This window comes from Musca autumnalis, unplaced genomic scaffold (genome assembly GCF_047663935.1).
Source record: "Musca autumnalis isolate F117 unplaced genomic scaffold, ASM4766393v1 scaffold_3, whole genome shotgun sequence".
NCBI classification, from domain to species: domain Eukaryota; kingdom Metazoa; phylum Arthropoda; class Insecta; order Diptera; family Muscidae; genus Musca; species Musca autumnalis.
In genome coordinates this window covers 92,287,304-92,298,872 of record NW_027411866.1, presented here as the reverse complement: position 1 = coordinate 92,298,872, position 11,569 = coordinate 92,287,304, and positions in this window count along the sequence as shown.

The following is an 11,569-nucleotide window of genomic DNA, read 5'->3' as shown; positions in this document are numbered from 1 at the left end:
TTCTAGTTGCCCACAATATTTCCACCCCAAATGCGTTGGTTTTAAAACTGCTGAAATAAAAAACAATAGATCATTGAGATATACATGCAATGAATGCAGAAACCCAAGGGTACCAATTGCGAATCATAGTTCTGTTAGTAATTCCAATAGTCCTGGGTTACCAACGGCGACTGGTACTTCGAGTAGTAATTCCACGACATTGCACCAAGTGGATAACTCAATGACGGATTCTATACTAGCTGATCCTGAGAATGTGTCAAATAGCAGTATTATGCAGACTTGGCTTGACGTCTTCAAAAGTGGTTCGATGATATGGCTGGTTCAATGAAGAAAAGCATTGAAGAGCAGATGAAAAAGTACGCAGATGATTTCCAAGAAATGGTTGATGGTGTGGTTGCTTCATTTCGAAGCGAATTCATGAATAGCCTGCAAAAGGTGAAGGATGATGTCACGGTCTGCAGCGAGAAGATAAATGTGGTGAATGATTCTTGCCGTGCTATTAAAGAAGATCTAAACCGCTGTAAACTAGAAGTTGAAATGCTCAAAAAGAAACTTGACTTTATGGGAAAAGAAAATGATGTTTTGCAAAGACGATTGAATCGTGCAAATATTGTAATAAGAGGTCTTCCCCGTGGATTGGGTGATATTTCTCAAGCAGTTCTTAACATATTTAGCCTGTGCAACGTTAATATGAACTTGTCTGAAATTCAGCATTGTTGCTATTTTGAAAATGGCAACTTAATTCGGTCTTAACTAGAGACATAATAATGGCCAATTATCACCGTCAGTATCCTATTCTTCTTAGGGATGTGATAGGAGGTAACATCCAATCTCGTGTTTATCTGTTTGATCACCTAACCCCTAATTCACTCGCCCTTGTTAATGCTTGCCGACGCCTTATTGATGATGGAGTTGTGTCGTGGTATAAAATTTTTAATGGCGATAACCCATACGCGCAAATCACTTTTGTCAACGGCGGCATCAAGTCTGTTTATTTGAGGGATTGCGAACAGATTCTTAGAGAGCGTCAAATTGCTAATGATCCAAATTAGTAGCAGTATCCATGCTACTGTTCCAGTTTTTATTGATTTTTCTGGACAATTCTCTTGAAATCTTATCGATCTCATATTTATTAGTGAACGTTTATACCACTAGTTTGTTTTATTAATCTTTTTTTTTTTTTGGTTCCCCAACAATTTTTTTTTATTATTTATTATTACTTTATTTGTTTACTAGCAATGAATCTTAATCTTGGTCCAGTAATTAATAGTAGCTCCTATATAAGTAATGAACTTAGGCCGTTTAAAAACCAAATATCTTTTGGTCATTTCAACTGTCAAAGTTTTCGCCCTTCCAACAGTAATTTAAAAATTAATGACTTGCGCAGCCTTATTTGTGGAAGTGGCCTTACTTTATTCGCCATATCAGAATCCTGGTTGAAAACACATGTCTCTTCCAAAGCAGTATCGATACCTGGATATACTCTTATACGTAATGATCGCCCAATATCTAGAGGTGGTGGGGTTTGTATTTTTGTCTCAAAATGTTTAAAATTTAAGATTGTTCATCGTTCATTGGACTTTGGAGTTAGCGAATCTCTTTTCATTGAATTGGAAGATGGTTTAGTTAAAACTCTTTTTGGTGTTGTTTATTTGCCTCATGGCGATGTTGATACGTTTGAAGAATCTCACTCCGACCTTTTCGCTAGGTATTGTAATGTCATTGTAGTTGGTGATTTTAATTTCAATTTATTTGACGTAACAAAGTCAGTAAAAATGAGAGATATATCGACGAGACTGGGTCTTTCTGTCGTTCATAACTCTCTCCCCACTCACTTTGATATTGTTCATTAATCGTCGTCATTGATTGACTTTATGCTTTTAAGTCGTCCTGCATTATTAAAATTTTCTCATCAAGTTCAGTGTCCCTCAATTTCTCATCACTCATTAATTTTTGCCTCATTGGACTTTTTCATGCGTCCTAGGGATATATATGTAGAATATCGCGATTTCAACAATATTGATTGGGATGGTTTTTTCTTGTATCTATCAAATATTTCCCTTGATCTTACTTTTTCTTCGTTGGATGTGAAATCGCAGATTCAGGCGCTTAATAATGTTATATCTAATTTATACTCCTATGTTCCCACCATTCGTCGTCAACTTAGTAGTAATACAGATTCCTGGCTAAAATGCGGGGAAATTGTATTGTCTCGGTCGTTGCGTGATATGGCTTACAATGAATATTTGAGGGACCCGACGACTGGTAATTGGAAAAATTTTTGTGGTTTTGATAGCTCCCAGATGTGGAAAAGAGTTCGTGCAGGTGGCTATATGGATGAGGACTCCAACCCAGAGGAGATTCCAGTTGATGTTGAAACTCTAAACGATTTTTTTGTTCAACCCCCTTCCACTTTGGGTCCGAGACCTGTTGATCTTACTGGTTGTGTTACTCAAGGCCATACATTCTCATTTAATTGCGTATTTGAAGAGGATGTTGTTCGTGCTTTTGGTGCTGTGAAGTCGGATGCGATAGGTTCGGACGGTATTCCGATCAAATTCCTGAAGATCATTTTTCCTTATTTGTCTGTTTATTTCCTAAAGTTTTTCAACTCAATTCTTACAACTTCTTGCTTCCCCTCATGTTGGAAAATCGCCCGTGTGGTTCCAATACCTATATGTAAAGAGTCATTATGTATGGAAAATTTGCGACCCATAAGTATACTTCCCGCTTTGTCTAAAGTAGCCGAGCATCTTATGAAAAATCAGATCATAGATTATATAGAAGATAAAAAGTTGTTAAATAAATTTCAATTTGGGTTTCGTCGTGGTCACAGTACCGTAACGCATCTTCTTCATCTTACGGATACTATTAGAGAGAATATCGACGTTGGAAATTTTGGTGTGCTTGTAGCTCTTGATTTGTCTAAAGCTTTTGATAAAGTTGACCATGTATTATTGATTGAAAAGCTAAAGAATAACTTTTCCTTTGATAGCTCGTCATGCAGATTGATTTATTCATATCTTTCAAACCGTTCGCAGTTTGTTAGCCTTAGTGGTTCTTTCTCAAGCCAACGCATTATCAATAGTGGTGTTCCGCAGGGATCCGTCTTGGGCCCGCTTCTCTTTATACTATATATCAATGATATCGTTAACTGTATAAGTAGTCGAAATTGTTTCCCATTTTTGTATGCAGACGATATGCATTTATTCTTTAAAAATTGTTTGATTACAGATTTAGAAACTGATGTTAATTGTTCCTTAGAAATTATAAATCGTTGGCTTAACTCTAATAACTTTTCGGTTAATGTTCAGAAATCTAAGGCAATATTATTTAAGCCCAGGAGAAATATTAGTTCTTCCATTCGTATTTATTTGAATGGCTTAAATATAGTATTTGTAGAAAAAATGAAATGTTTGGGATGCATAATTGATGATAGGCTAACGTTTAGTAGTCACATCACATATCTTCATTCTGTTGTTATGTCCACATTGCGTAGGTTATACTGCAATAATATGTATTTGCCACTGTCTGTTCGTAAGCGACTTGCTTTTGCTTTGTTGATGTCTCGGCTTAGCTACTGCATTGAGGTTATTTCTGGCACTAACCAAGGGAATTTGAAAAGGATTGAGAAGCTTTACAACATGGTTTTGCGCTTTGTTTATAAATTGAAGCGCCGTGACGAGCTACTCTCTAATGTTTTTGGGAGTGCCGTTTGACAGTTACGTTAGTCAACGTTTAATGATAACGTTTTACAAGATGATTTGTACTAATTGCCCCGATTTATTGCTTACAAAGGTTCACTTTTCGCATTCAACGCGACATACACAGCTAATTATACCTCGATTTACCTCTTCGATATTTGAGCGATCGTATATTATTAGAGTTGCACGTATTTGGAACCAGCTTCCTCCATTATTGCGCACATTTTCGTACACGGTACATGTACAGTGGTGTGAAAAATAATAAGGACACTTCAATCCATAACCAAGATACATTGAAAACTGACTAAAAAAGTAAAAAGTACATTAGTTTTTAAATTTTATTGGTTTCTTAAAATGTTATGAATAGTATTATAAAAATATTTTGATTGTTTGTAACCATATTTTATTTATCTTTTATATTTTATGCGAATTGTCGTAGTTTGGTGTGTGAAAAATAATAAGGACACTTTATGACATCTGTTAATAAGGAGCAAACTTGAAAGAAATTAATACAGGTTTTTACTAAATAATGGTAGATAAAGTGTTTCAGTGTCATTAATACGTTGTAGACGATCCTTTGTTTACTAAAACGGAAGCGCATCGTCCTGGCATCGAGTCGACCAAATTTTGGCACTTCTCTACTGGTATCGCGTCCTACGCAACCTGTATAAGTTGGCAAAGGTCGCCATAATTTTATGGACACTTTCCTCTGCTTGATGTTTTAACTTTAGTCCACAACATTTTTCAATCGGGTTCAAATCAAGGGATTGTATGGGCCATTCTAAGAACTTAACTTAATTATCCTTGAACACCTTTTTTAATTTTGCCGTCATTTTTCGGTCATTAACCTTGCTGAAGACTCATTTGAGAGGAACACCTTCTTCAGCATACGGAAGAATTATATTTCTCAAAATTTCAATGTAATCTGGTGATTTCAAAAACACTTTGAATACTGTATAGAGACCCCACAGCATAGTAAGGAAATGAGCCCCACACCATGCTGTTACCTCTGCCGTATTTAACAGCCTTCTGAGTGTATTTTGGGTTATATTATTGATTTTTAGGTCTTCTACCCTCTATAGGAACAAAGAAAGTAACTTTGGTTTCATCGGACCAAAGAATGGTACGCAATTTTTCTTAGACCATGCGATGAGATTTCTAACAATCTGTATTATTTGTTGAATATTTGTATACCCTATATCTCTATGTGGGAAGTGTATAATTTTTCGATTTAAATTATACTTTTCTGATACTGTGAGCTCTAATGTAGTCACCAAATAGGGTTCTACGGGTTGTTGATGCGTCAGTATTAATAGTTAAGTCGTTTTTATTCGTAAAGATGCGGAAAAATGGTATTTTTTAATCATCGAATAACGCGTATTATTACTACAGGTGCAATTTTTGGATTTCTGCCACGAGTTTTTTTTTTTTTGAAATTCACTTAACAGACTCCTCCACCATTGCTTTTAAAAATTCTAAGCTCTTCCTGTAATTTTTCTGTATGAATTTCCTTCTTTATTTAAACATTTTATGATTTCTCGAGTAGCGGGATAAGAGTGCGTAATTTTACCCATATTTGCAAAATAACTAAAAAATATCGGTATATTTAACATTAAATGAATAAAAATTTATTAATTTTAAGCTTTTACTTACAGGAAAGAATCACAAAAAAATAATATCAATTTATTTTTACTAAAACGAAAAACTGTCCTTATTATTTTTCACAGTAGAAATCACGGATTTTACGAAAAATATTTGTTTTGTATAAAAACTAAACAGAAAGAAACCAAAATCGTAACGGGATTTCTTATTGCAATACATGTACATTTTCAAAAACAAATTTCCATCGCAAATTCTTCCAGTTTACACATTTTAGGAGCGACCAAAAGTTCAGAATGTCACTGTCCTTATTATTTTTCACACCACTGTATTTAAACAAAAATATACAGATTTTGTTTTAAATCAGGTCTGATAAGTTATCCACAATGGTGGCAACAAGTATAGTAGTTCTCTTAGTTGATTTATATTTTTTGTATGCTTATTTAACAGTAATATACATATATACATTTTTTCCTCAGTTTGGATTTTTTATACATTGGGGAACCAAATTCTTGGTCTTAAATTGTTAAGTTTACATTTAATATTAATTGCTTGAAATCATGTTGTATGATCCATTGAATTAAAGTAGAACTTACTGTAATGTAATTATTTGGCTGCCTTCAGCTTTTGCATTATTAAGTAAATAAAAATGAAATGAAATTAAAGTTTCTGCTGAAACTGATTTAAAGCTGTCAGGCTATCTGCTGGAGAATTGTTTCACGAAGATCCTTAATTTTTTCGCGAATTCTCGATTAGTCAATTGCAGATAAATATTGGTTGGGTATTCAGTATAGTATATATAGTATTATGATTGTAAGGTTTGTTCTATGGGCACTCTTCACTTCAGGAGAAGAAAGAAAGCAATTTCGAGGGCAGTTGTACAGTATGTTGATTTTAATGAACAAATTTATGGCAAAATTTAGTTCGGAATATATGAAGACTATTTTGATATAATTATTGGATGAATAGCGGAAGACTCCGTAGGAGCCCCCAACTTGATATGTGGAGGTTATGTAACCTGCGGGAAGACAAGATATTTTAAGCAGAGTTCGAAAATAAACAGTACACTAACATAGTGTACCGCTCCGAGAACAGTATCACTAAAATATTTTTAGCGTTAGTGTTCCGGAACACAAACACTAAAAAATATTTTAGTGATACTGATCCGGAGCACAACGATAAACGTAGTGTTCCACATTTTGGTACACTAAAAACGTTGGGTACCGCAGTCGGAACACTAAAAATCGTAGTGCTCCGCAGTCGGAGCACTAAAAATCGTAGTGCTCCGCAGTCGGAACACTAAAAATCGTAGTGCTCCGCAGTCGGAACACTAAAAATCGTAGTGTTCCGCAGTCGGAGCACTAAAAAATCGTTGTGTACCACATGTCGGAACACTAAAAAATAACGCAATGATAATGTACCACACACGAGTTTATTATGATTTGCGAGAAAAATTAAATATTTATAATTTTTGAGATAAGTAAAAATTAAGACATAAAAACTCAGATACACCTCTTAAATCCACGTATGTATACATATTAATTAATTACGTTGGGATCTTAAGTAGAAAATATGAAAAACATTGATGCGGTTGTTGTACATTGGCGCACTACAAATTGTAGTGTTCTGACTGTGGATACATGAGTTTATTATGATTTGTGAGGAAAATTAAATATTTTATAATTTTTTTAATAAATACAAATTAAAAAATAAAATTTAATAGAACACGTGAAAAACGCCTGATTTGATTTTTGGACAATGGATCAATAAAAATCGTAGTGTTCGGTTGCGGAGCACTAAAAATCGTAGTGTTCAGACTGCCGGATCACTAAAAATCGTAGTGTTCCGACTGCCGGATCTCTAAAAATCGAAACAATGGAACAATAAATCGTAGTGTTCGGCTGCGGAGTACTAAAAATCGTAGTGTTCCGACTGCCGGATCACTAAAAATCGTAGTGTTCCGACTGCCGGATCACTAAAAATTGTAGTGTTCCGACTGCCGGATCTCTAAAAAACCAAAGAATGGAACAATAAAAATCGTAGTGTTCGGCTGCGGAGTTCTAAAAATCGTCGTGTTCCGACTGCCGGATCACTAAAAATCGTAGTGTTCCGACTCCCGGATCACTAAAAATTGTAGTGTTCCGACTGCCGAATCTCTAAAAATCGAAACAATGGAACAATAAAAATCGTAGTGTTTGCTGCGGAGCACTAAAAATCGTAGTGTTCCAACTGCCGGATCTCTAAAAATCGAAACAATGGACTGAAGCTGGAGGAAGTGCCCCAAAGAAGGCAAAAACAATTCAATCGGCTGATAAGGTTATGGGACTTCAAAGGTATTTTATTGATTGACTATCTGCAAAAGGGTAAAACAATAAATTCAGAGTACTATTGCAACCTTTTGGATCAATAAAATGTACAAATTCGAGAAAAACGTCCTGGCTTACAACAAAAAAAAAAAAATATTTTTCATCAAGACAACACACCAGCGCACAAGAGTGTTTTTACAATGGCTAAAGTCAACGAATTAAAGTACGAGTTGCTTGACCACCCACCTTATTCTCCTGATTTAGCTCCAAGTGTCGTTTACTTGTTCCCAAATTTAAAAAAATTCCTAGCTGGCAAGCGTTTTATATTGAAAACTAAAAATATTTTTGAAAAACTAACTATTCTCTTTCATTAATAGGCTAAAAATTTTCCGAACCGCCCTCGTATTGCACGTGGTACACTACGATTTTTAGTTATCCGGCAGTCGGCACACTACGATTTTTAGTGATGCGGCAGTAGGAACACTACGATCTTTAGTGCTCCACAGCCGAACACCACGATTTTTATTGTTCCATTGTTTCGATTTTTAGATATCCAGCAGTCGGAACACTACAATTTTTAGTGATCCAGCAGTCGGAACACTACGATATTTAGTGCTCCACAGTCGAATACTACGATTTAGTGCTCCATTGTCCAAAAATCAAATCAGATATTTTACACATTTACTTCTAATTTTTATTTATTAATATGTGTTTATTTATCCTAAAAACATAAAATATTTAATTTCCCTCATAAATCATAATAAACAGATGATTACCTTAACGTTACTTTTTAGCGTTTCGGCTCGTGGTACGCTACAATTTTTAGTGTTCCGACAGTCGGAACACTACGATGTTTAATGTTCTGCAGTCGAACACTACGATTTTTAGTGCTCCATTGTTTCGATTTTTAGAGATTCGGCAGTCGGAACACCACAATTTTTAGTGATCCGGCAGTCGGAACACTACGATTTTTAGTGATCCGGCAGTCGGAACACTACGATATTTGGTGCTCCATTGTCTAAAAATCAAATCAGATGTTTTTCACATTTTCTTTTAATTTTTATTTATTAAAAAAAAAAATATATATATATATAATATTTAATTTCCTCAGAAATCATAATAAATTAATGTATGGTTCATCAACTTATAGTTTCAAAACGTGGTACAAAACGATTTTTAGTGCTCCGGCACGACGATCTTTCTGCTTCATTCCACAAAAACTAAATATTGTTTTTTCATAATTTTGTCCATATTTCGCAATGTGTTTAACTAATTTAAACATACATGGATGTAACAGTTTATCTTAATTTTTATTAATCAAATTTAACCAAATATTTCATTTTCCTAAGAAAACATAATTCCTTTGTTATTTTTTAGTGTTCCAACACGTGGTGCACTACGATTTTTAGTGATCCGGCAGTCGGAACACTACGATTTTTATTCCTCCGCAGTCGGAACACTACGATTTTTAGTCCTCCGCAGTCGGAGCACTAAAAATTTTAGTGCTCCGGCAGTCGGAACACTAAAATTTTTAGTGCTCCGCAGTCGGAGCACTACGATGTTTAATGTTCTGCAGTCGAACACTACGATTTTTAGTGCTCCATTGTTTCGATTTTTAGAGATTCGGCAGTCGGAACACCACAATTTTTAGTGATCCGACAGTCGGAACACTACGATTTTTAGTGCTCCATTGTCCAAAAACCAAATCAGATGTTTTTCACATTTTCTTTTAATTTTTATTTATTAAAAAAAAAAATATATATATATATAATATTTAATTTCCTCAGAAATCATAATAAATTAATGTATGGTTCATCAACTTATAGTTTCAAAACGTGGTACAAAACGATTTTTAGTGCTCCGGCACGACGATCTTTCTGCTTCATTCCACAAAAACTAAATATTGTTTTTTCATAATTTTGTCCATATTTCGCAATGTGTTTAACTAATTTAAACATACATGGATGTAACAGTTTATCTTAATTTTTATTAATCAAATTTAACCAAATATTTCATTTTCCTAAGAAAACATAATTCCTTTGTTATTTTTTAGTGTTCCAACACGTGGTGCACTACGATTTTTAGTGATCCGGCAGTCGGAACACTACGATTTTTATTCCTCCGCAGTCGGAACACTACGATTTTTAGTCCTCCGCAGTCGGAGCACTAAAAATTTTAGTGCTCCGGCAGTCGGAACACTAAAATTTTTAGTGCTCCGCAGTCGGAGCACTACGATTTTTAGTCCTCCGCAGTCGGAGCACTACGATTTTTAGTGCTCCGGCATGCGGTACACTACGATTATCGTTGTGTTCCGGTACAGTATCACTAAAATATTTTTTAGTGTTTGTGTTCCGGAGCGGTACACTATCGTTGTGTACCTATCCACCTTGGTACGGTACAGAACGGTACGGTACGATACGATAGTGTTTATTTTCGAACACTGATTTTAAGCAGCATATTCACAGGAATATTGGTTAATAATAGTTTTCCTGACTCCATTCTTTTGTGAATTTCTAGTAGATTTTAAACCCGTATTTTTTCACGTATGGAAATTGTGGTTGTGAGAAATGTAGTTTAAAAATCACGTGTGCCGAGTATTGGGGCAAATATCACTTTCTGCCAATAAAATGGAAATCTCTATAGAATTCACGGGTATTTGTACACTGACAATTTTAAATATTTACCTCATGAACTTCGGAAGGGTAATGATAATGAAATATTTTTTGGTTGTTTTATAATTGAATGACTATTATGAAACACTTTTAACAAGTTTTAAAGTTTGGCAAAGTGAATTGATTTATCGTTGTTCACTGCTTGATGAGTTGATGAGAAAGAACTACCACGCAGATCGATTTATTCAAGCAAACCTTTGAGTGTGATAAGGCAAGGAAAAAAGAACAAAACATAGAATGGTTATAAACATTTAACCTGTCATTATTGAGTGTACGCATATGGCCGAGGATGTGGTGTACTGTACAGTAAGAGAAGTCGTTAAATTAAAAAAGCCTATTACAGACTTCAGCTGTATGATAATGATTGCACCCATGCACAGTGGTTCCGCCCGTGGACAAAAATCGAAAACTTGATGACTACAAATTTTATTGCGATTAAAATAAATATTCTCTAAACATATCAAGTTGTTAACATCCAGCCTTATTTTGTAAATTTACAGCGGTTATACGCCAAGTTAAGTCGAAGAAGTTGTGATTTGTATGTGAGGCCTTAAAAACGAAAAATACATCCGCAAAGCAGTCGTAGGTTATGAGTAAAATTATAAAAAATTGGAGAGATAAATGTGCAATTTTCATTTTTCGTTTTCTAACTTCATTAAAAATAAATTCTTAATAAATGACTTTTTCTGCTATTTTTAATATAATTACTATTAATTTATGTTGAGTTTTGCTAATGTTGTGAGCATTTGTGAGTCTCGAAGGAAAGTCTCTAGTTTACGACTAAAAAAAGTACAGCTGCCACCCGCTAAGTTATTCCTCTTACACCACGCCCGTAAAATCGTCAAAATTCCGAAAATCGGGAGGTACGTTTATATGGGAGCTATACCTAAACTTGGACCTATACTAAACATTTTTGGCAAGGAGGTATTTTGCTTGCTCAGAACTCAAAATGCAAAACTACAGCCAAATCGGTTGGAAAATGTGGGTAAAATCGTCAAAATTTCGAAAATCGGTAGGTACGTTCATATGGGGGCTATACCTAAACGTAGACCTATATTGACCATTTTGGTTGGAGGTATTTGGTTCATTCAGAACTCAAAATGCCAAATTACAGCCAAATCAGTTGGAAATTTTCGCTCAAATTCTCAAAATACCGAAAATCTGAGGTTGCATTTATATGGCGGCTATACCTAAACGTGGACCTACATTGAATATTTTTTTCATGGAGGTTGTTTATTCACCCAGAACTCAAAATACAAAATAACATCCAAATCGGTTGGTTAATTTC